This window comes from Aptenodytes forsteri, unplaced genomic scaffold, assembly GCF_000699145.1.
Source record: "Aptenodytes forsteri isolate BGI_AS27 unplaced genomic scaffold, ASM69914v1 Scaffold288, whole genome shotgun sequence".
Lineage (NCBI taxonomy): Eukaryota > Metazoa > Chordata > Aves > Sphenisciformes > Spheniscidae > Aptenodytes > Aptenodytes forsteri.
Genome location: NW_008794746.1, coordinates 416,067 through 424,115, shown reverse-complemented (window position 1 = coordinate 424,115; position 8,049 = coordinate 416,067).

Sequence of the window (8,049 nt, the reverse complement as noted above, 5' to 3'; positions counted from 1 at the left end):
CTCAGGTCTCTGAATTTGACTTTGAACAAGGATATTCAAAATAATGAAGACTGTAACTTGAAATGCAAAGCTAGTTAGAATATGACTAAAACACTAGGAAGAATTACTTTATTTACATTCTTCAGTAGAGAAATCTAGTGGGGTTATTTTTCTCATATCCAAGCACCCTAATTCAAAATTTGAATTCTCTTTATTAATAAAGGAGCATGGTATAAGCTTCCATGAACTGCTAAGAAAGGGAATACAGCTGTCAAAAACTTCCTATTCACCAAGGTTTTATGCTGAGGACATTTACAGAACAGAATTACTTAAAACAGTCAAACTCTTTAGTTAGTGATCATGCCAGCATCTTTCAATACACTACCTATTTTTACCCAACTAGAATCTCAACATGAAGAGCTGGGTGTATATGCACTCTGTACTTTTGTTGTCTTTCACCAACATCGGTTAATCCGAATACACAATGTACACAATACATTGGGAAGGATTTAAAATGTAGTACTTGAAACTTTTATTCTGTTTAATGGTTGTAAAAGGTTTGAGGTTGTAAGATGTGTGTTAATACTAAACTCTTCTGATAGAGTTATAAGGGAAATGAGAGGTTAAATTATTTAGGAAAATGATTAGAAAATTCATATAAGCCTTGTCTTAAGAAAGGCAGATCACCTGAAATTGTCTTATGGACAGGGTTTGTTTTTTTTTTTTTTTCTTACATGCTAATTTATCAAGTTGTAATTTTCTTCTGGCTTTGGAAATGTTCCAAGAAAATGCTTCAGTCTGTGTAGCATTGTCTCTAGCCTTTTTACAAAACTTACATTCCTATAAAACTACTTATGAGCTTTGGACCTTATTTTTGCACTTGTTTTGGTGCCCTTGACTTCTTGTTAAGCCTTCTCTCTCCTCCTGAGGGGATTTTTGGGTCAGGGAAGTCTCATGGCAGCAATGCAGTTTGCTGAGTGACAGTTCCCTTACCCAGGTTTCACAGACCTGTTGAGAATTCCAGTTTCCCTCTGTGCATGTGATTTGATTCTGGCGGGTTTATGGAGAACTTTGTCCACAAAAGAGGCTGTTTTGAATTTTTACAGGACAGAAAACAGTTTTCCTAGTTTTCTACAGCTTGGTAATCGCTGTTGTTTCATAGCTCTGTGAAAATATGCCTGCCTTATTAAGTAAGAGAAATTTGGTTCTTTTGTACATCTGGAAGTTCTTGCTTCTGCATGGAGAAAAAGAATGGTGGAAACCATGAGAATTTTATGCATGCAAGAAAATTTATGCAACTATTTAAGAAATAGTTTCCTAAACTTGGGATCTTCCCCCAACTCAGAGCACCCCAAATGGATGGTAGCTCTTGACATGTCATTCGCCCCCCAGCTGTTCGAAACATCCAAAAAACATCTGCTTTCTGAGCATTTGGTCTGAGGTTCCCTTTACACATCAGGACAACTTTTCTAATTTTTTCTTTCTCTCTGGTATTCTAATAGTTCAAAACCTTTAGTAACTAAAAGTCCTTTAAGGAATTTTACTTCCTTAAGGAGATCGCAGTACAGCAGTGTTGCAGCTGGTCCCATCCAAGTCCAGGACTCTGGGAGCCAAAATGTCAGTAGGCGATGGGGTGCAATCGTTTTTATAATCGTTTCTTACATCCCTGACAGGGCCTGCTTTGGCAGAGAGTGGAGCTGCCCTCACTTTTAGGGTCCTTACAGCCCCGCTTTTGTGGTCTTCTGTGGAAGACTGAGAGCTCAGTTTGAGTCTGCTCAAGCCAGAAGCAGCTCTGACCACTGATGCTTTCCTCTCCTTGCGGGGGGGGGGGGGTTTGCGTGTGCCTCCATTTTGGGGGAGAGAAGAGTCCGTTTAACTACAAAATGTCTGGCACTGGTATGTGCTGTCATATGCAAATGTATCTGGTTAAACTTGCGTGAAATTCAGCTGCACAGAACTTCAAAGTTCTTCACAGACATAGTGATAGTGAAAACCCTGGGCTTGAAAAACTTCCGGCATTTATCTTTGGGAAGATCTAATACAGACATTACTGCGCAGGCTTCTCCACCTTGAATTTGTAAGAAAGAACATTCCCAGAGAAAATGAGACACATCTAATATTTAACCACTGCAGCCCTCAGAGGTGTTTGTCTGAGTAACCAGTTAGTGACAGGCAGAGCTGGTGCTCAAAACTTCCCTTAAGCATTTTGTGTTGGCTTTTCCGGGATGAAACAGACGTGGTTCAGGAAGAGGTCTCTCCTCTCCCAAATGGCTGCACTAATCGCAGGGTTGCCTCTTTGCCTGTGCTTGCTCTGCCTGGGGCTCTTGCATGCCTGGCTGCACGGTGGCCCAGCTGCGGTACGAAAGTTGGGGAGCACTCCTGCTGCGGTAACAGCTGCCTGGTAAGAAGGGAAACCACTGTGATCCTGTGCAGAATCCCAGTGCAATCAGACCATGAAGACCGTTTTAGTCAGACCAGTACCAAGGCCTCCTGCTTCTCCAGTGAATGAGGAGCTTGGCCTCTTCTCTGCCCACCTCTGAGTCACAACAGAGCATGCAGGGTTGGTTTCTGTCTGGCTCTTGCACCACAAACCTCTGCTCAAGCACTTGGGGAGCAACCTGCTTCAGAACAGAAGCATCTTGCAGTTTGATTTACTTCATATTTCTGGAAGGTGTCTTAATGTTTGGGAGTAAGTTGCTTGAGTCACACTTTGAGACCTTCAGCCTCCCTGAGGTGGGATCAGGTATTTATGTGGCTCCTGAGGTTTTGCCCAAGGGAGTGGTTAGGTCCCTCTATTTACTGCAGCCTGGGCTGGTGAGATGCAAACACAGCCACGATGGCCCCAAAGAATCTGTTCTCCTTGGGGTGGGCTGTGTGGGGCAAATAGGAAGTTGCTGCAGACCACAAGGCATCTAGAAAGGTTCCTTGCTTTGCATACCTTAGGCCAACAGAGATCCAGCTCCCATCTGAAAGCTCTCTGGTGCTGGGGCTCATTTTTCTAAGTGGTCACAATTCCTCATACCCACTTGGGTGCCACAGAAATCCAGGTGTCTCATTGTGGCTTAAAGTTATATCAGAGTTTTAAATCTGAGCTAACAATTTTTTGAGATGCGAACCGTAGAAGCGAGGAAGACACAGGATGCAGGAGTATTTTTATTGTAAGGTTGATAGATGACCACATGGTGACCAAATTACAGCACTGACTGCATCTCAGAACGGTCGCAAGTCACTTCAGAGAGCCCCTATCTGCTACTGGGACAAAAAAGCGAAAGTGACAGATGTAGGGACGGGGCTGGCCAAAGAAAAGATGAAGAGCGAGCACATCAGGCTTGCACCTCATGTTACTGCAATGACAGTCTAGTACACTGCCAACATTCTGGGATGCAGCTGAGGTCTGGGGTTTTTTTGCCAGGCCCACTAGCAATTACATTACCCAGACATTCTGGCACATGTAATTTCCATTCTACTAATGCAAGAGCACCCTTAAGCCTCTGCTCCTTTATCACCTGGCTTGTATCTTGCTATGGGTGCAAATTATATGAAGTAATGCTGAAAGGAGGCACTCGAGGTGAGACAGCAGCCAAGCCTTATGGCTCGTCTCCTATTGCAGCCACAGCTCTGTCCATCCGTTCCAACTGAGCTTCTCTATGTGCTGCAGCTGGAGTGTTTGCAGACAACTGTTCTTCTACTGGGGCTAAGCCTGTGTGGAGTATGTACTTCAAATATCTCTTCCTGCTTTTGGAACTTGATCTTCCATCAGAAAAGCTTTAGCTCTGTATTAATGAAAATTGTTTTGCTGCTCAACCGTTATCATGCTTAAATCTATAAAACTTGGCCAGTAATTACAACTGTGAACTGCAGTCAGCAGAGAAGCGAGACTGGAGGGATGGTAAATGCAATACTGGCTTGGCTGCTGGTGCCTCTAAAATGATGTGGCTGGAATTGCTGTCACTGAGACACAAGTTTGGGTTTGGTCGTTTGTTTTTTTTTTTCTTTACTTGATTGACTTCTATTATAGCAAATTATTCTCATTTTGTTTTCCTTAATCTTTCTACTTTCTGTGCACAAGAACCCTGCAAAACAGCATCTGATCTTTATGACAGTACAGGATATGTTCTGTTGCCATGCTGGGGAAAAAAAAAGGAAGAAAATGTTTTCTAATTTTTGAAAAAGTACATATTTAGTCCAGGACAATAAAAAGGTTGACTTTAGCATTCTTAACTTGAAATCATACCTTTGCCAAGAACAGATAAAGACTTGATGCTGAGAGAGAAAAAAACTAGTTCAGCACTTCTTCACCACTGTATGTATCGTTCACTAAAAAGCATATGGATTTAGATTGCTTTCCAACCACCTCACACCCCACTGATGCTGTCAAGTCACAGCTGTTTTTTTCACCAGAAGCCCCTATGACGTAATTCAGCCCATTACATGAGGTAATGTGCCTGTTCCTTAAAGGAAAAAGTATATAAGCATATATACAGTGTAATAAAGTTATAGTGGAAGCCTTGCTCCTTCCCTGCTGGATAAACCCTCATTGCCCAGAAGATGACTACAGAGAACTCCAACGTGAGCCAGAGACATGCAAAAGGATTGTAAACGCTCCTTTTTGAGGAACTTCCTCACCAGCTCACTGATAACTTTAATTCTTTTCATGTCATGAATGTTTAGAGAGACTTTCCCACTGCACAGATAACCTTTCTACCGCTAGGTAGGAATATGCTGTCTTGCAGGAAATTGTCTCTATTCAAGTAATAGCAAGAGTATCACCTCAACCTCTCTATCACTTCTTCCTCAAGGAGTTGTTACCTTCAGATCTCACTAGCCCGTTTAAATGCCAGAAACATGATTCACAGCAGTCTGAGCACCAAGCATCCACTTGGAGAAAGGCTTTCCAGACACCAAGTGTGCTTCTCTGTCCCTGTTTCTCTTCCTTCCTATGATTCAAATTTGTTTTGCCTTTTGATGCTGACTGGGCTGGAAGGACAGTGGGGCTCCTAGAAGAAATAAATTCTTTCAATTTTTCCTATTTAGGTCCTAAACTCACTCTTCTGTTACTGCAATGGCAATGTAGGAGATAAACAGGCGTCTTCTCTTGTGGTGATGTGGCCATAGTTGGTGACACCTTTGCGATAAGCTATTCCTAAATACCTTCAGAAAACTTAACTTGTTACGTTCCCCCTATAATGAAATTTTAATTGGGTTGAAGAGTAATGCTTCAATTATCCAACTGAAGCTATTTCCACTGTATTTTATCTACAGAGAAACAACTTGATTGGTTATGTTTTAAAAGCATATTTTTCTTAGGTTAAATTTGTATTTCTAATCCAGGTCAGTAGTTATGTGAGTTTTTAACTGGGCATATTTGCCATGTTGCACAGGTTTCAATCCACCAACAAACAAAACCCTAAGGCTGGCTACTTAGTTCCCACATGATGTATTTTCCACCAATGCTGCCTTGAAATCACAATTGTAATTTTTGCCAACCCCTCATCATCTTTGTGCAACCTTACAACTGACAAACGCAGGCAGTCCCCTAAGCAAGGCGGGTCTCTGGGGAGACCCTGAGATGGCGGGAGAAAGGAAGAACACTAAGTGGCAACACAAGCAATGGAGAAGGGAAAGCAGCAGTGCCAAATCCTGATGCTTTTTTTTTCCTTAGCTTCCTGCCTAGCCAAGGCACAGGAATTCAAAGCACTTCATACACTAGAATAATGGATTATCCTTGTTTGACCGCATGCCCCAGGATGCTGCATGTAAGCCTCCTGACATTATGCTTGCTTTTCTTAATTATTTCTTATGGGCCCCGGGCTCAAAACGACTGCCCAAGTGTCCTGGTTTCGGCTGGGATAGAGTTAATTTTCATCCTAGTAGCTGGTACAGTGCTGTGGTTTGGATTTAGGATGAGAATAATGTTGATGATAACACACCGATGTTTTAGTTGTGGCTAAGTAGTGCTTACACTAGTCAAGGACTTTTCAGCTTCTCATGCCCTGCCAGCGAGAAGCTGGGAGGGGGCACAGCCAGGACAGCTGACCCAAACTGGCCAAAAGATTATTCCACACCATATGACATCATGCTCAGTACATAAACTGGGGGAAGGCTGGCCGGGGGGTGGCGATTGCTGCTCGGGGACTGGCTGGGCATCAGCTGGTGGGTGGTGAGCAGTTGCATAATTTTTTTTCTTCTTTCCCTGGGTTTTTTGGTTTTTTTTCTCTCTCTCTGTTTTACTTTCCATTACAAATTTTTTTTTTTAATTAAACTGTTCTTATCTCAACCCACGAGTTTTCTTACTTGTGCTCTTCCGATTCTCTCCCCCATCCCACTGGGGTGGGGAGGGTGAGCGAGTGGCTGCCTGGGGCTCAGTTGCTGACTGGGGTTAAACCACGGCACCAAGACAACTCAGTTCAGCCCAAACAACAAGTCAAACTGTTCCAGCCAACAATGCGCTCTACTTAAAAGCTAACACAACTCCTCTGGTCTGTCAAACACAGTGTAGGAGATGCTACACAATTTTCCCCATCTATAGAATCACAATGGTTTGGGCTGGAAGGGACCTCTAAAGGTCATCTAGTCCAACCCCCCTGCCGCGGGCAGGGACATCTTCAACTAGAGCAGGTTGCTCAGAGCCCCGTCCAACCTGACCTTGAAGGTTTCCAGGGATGGGGCATCCACCACCTCTCTGGGCAACCTGTGCCAGTGTTTCACCACCCTCAGTGTAAAAAATTTCTTCCTTTTATCTAGTCTGAATCTACCCCCTTTTAGTTTAAAGCCATTCCCCCTTGTTCTATCGCTACAGACCCTAATAATGAAGAAGAGACATAATGACTTGTTAGGTGTCTAATAATATTGTGTATTGGGCCACGATTTGTACTATACATTGTTGATTCTATCCACAACAGAAAGCAGGAGGTATTTCAGTCTGTATCATCACACGGTGTAGTTCCTGCATTTTTCGAATTATTTCTGAGACCATTTTTGCTTTTAGCATGTGCCTACAGGAAAAAGTACTTTCTGAAGTTTTTCATTTGAAAAGTGTAACTATCACTATGTTACTGAAGAAGCCATGAAAAGTAAGCTACATTATCGAACTAGGTACTGCTTGATAACATTTTCCCTTTTTTTCACGGTACTGCCCTTTACAGACATGTGCTCAGTAAGCAATAAGAGACGGCTAGAACATTTCCTCTCCCTCGGTAAGACTCAACGTTTGCTACTGCGTAATTTCCCCTGTTGTCTGCAACGTTCCTGTTGCTCTAATCTCTTTGGGTCATTTGCAGTTTGAGTCTATCCTCTTCTGTTTGCTCCCACTCTGATTTGGGTGTCATCAACAAATTTGATCACTGTAGAATTTACACCAAAGAAATCCCTGACAAAGAGGAGACTCATTAACAGGCTTTGACCCCCGTGCAGCAGCTCAGCAGTCACAGGCCTAGAGGGAGGCTCTGCTCGATGGCTACGCATGCACTATCGAAACCACGCAGGAGACTTTTGATCAGCTACGCCTTCATCCATCTGTGACAAAACTAGGCCCAGGGACCACCACCAAGTGCTCTCTGTAATACCAGCAGGGTGGTTAGAGGCACACTGTGAGGCTGGGTTAAAAGTTTATGTTAAAACATGATGCCTTTTGCATAAACTTCATGCTAGACAACTTCCTCCTGACTTCTATTCATAGCAGGTTAAAGGTACTTGTCCACTTTCACAGAAGAAAATGACTTAAATAAGGGAGTTGCTAATACAATTTACTTAAAATTAACCTGCAAAAATAAGTAAAAACTTTTTGTTTCTTTATAATCTTCTTAAAAATGGTAAGGGTGTAAAGTCCACCCAGGTGTTTGTTTTGTTGCGTTCCGAGAATGAGAAATCCTGATCCGATCCACCCCGGGAGCCTTCCCATGCAAGGGGAAGACGACCGCCAGTCTGGGAGAAGGGCGGTAACCCCCCCGGCCTGAAAACCTGAGCCGGGCGCCGGGCGTCAGGCACAGCGTTCACCACTCCGGGTTCATTTTATGCGTTAAAACGCTTACGCCGGGGAGGGCACGAAGCCGAGAGCGGCCCGGTCCCGCC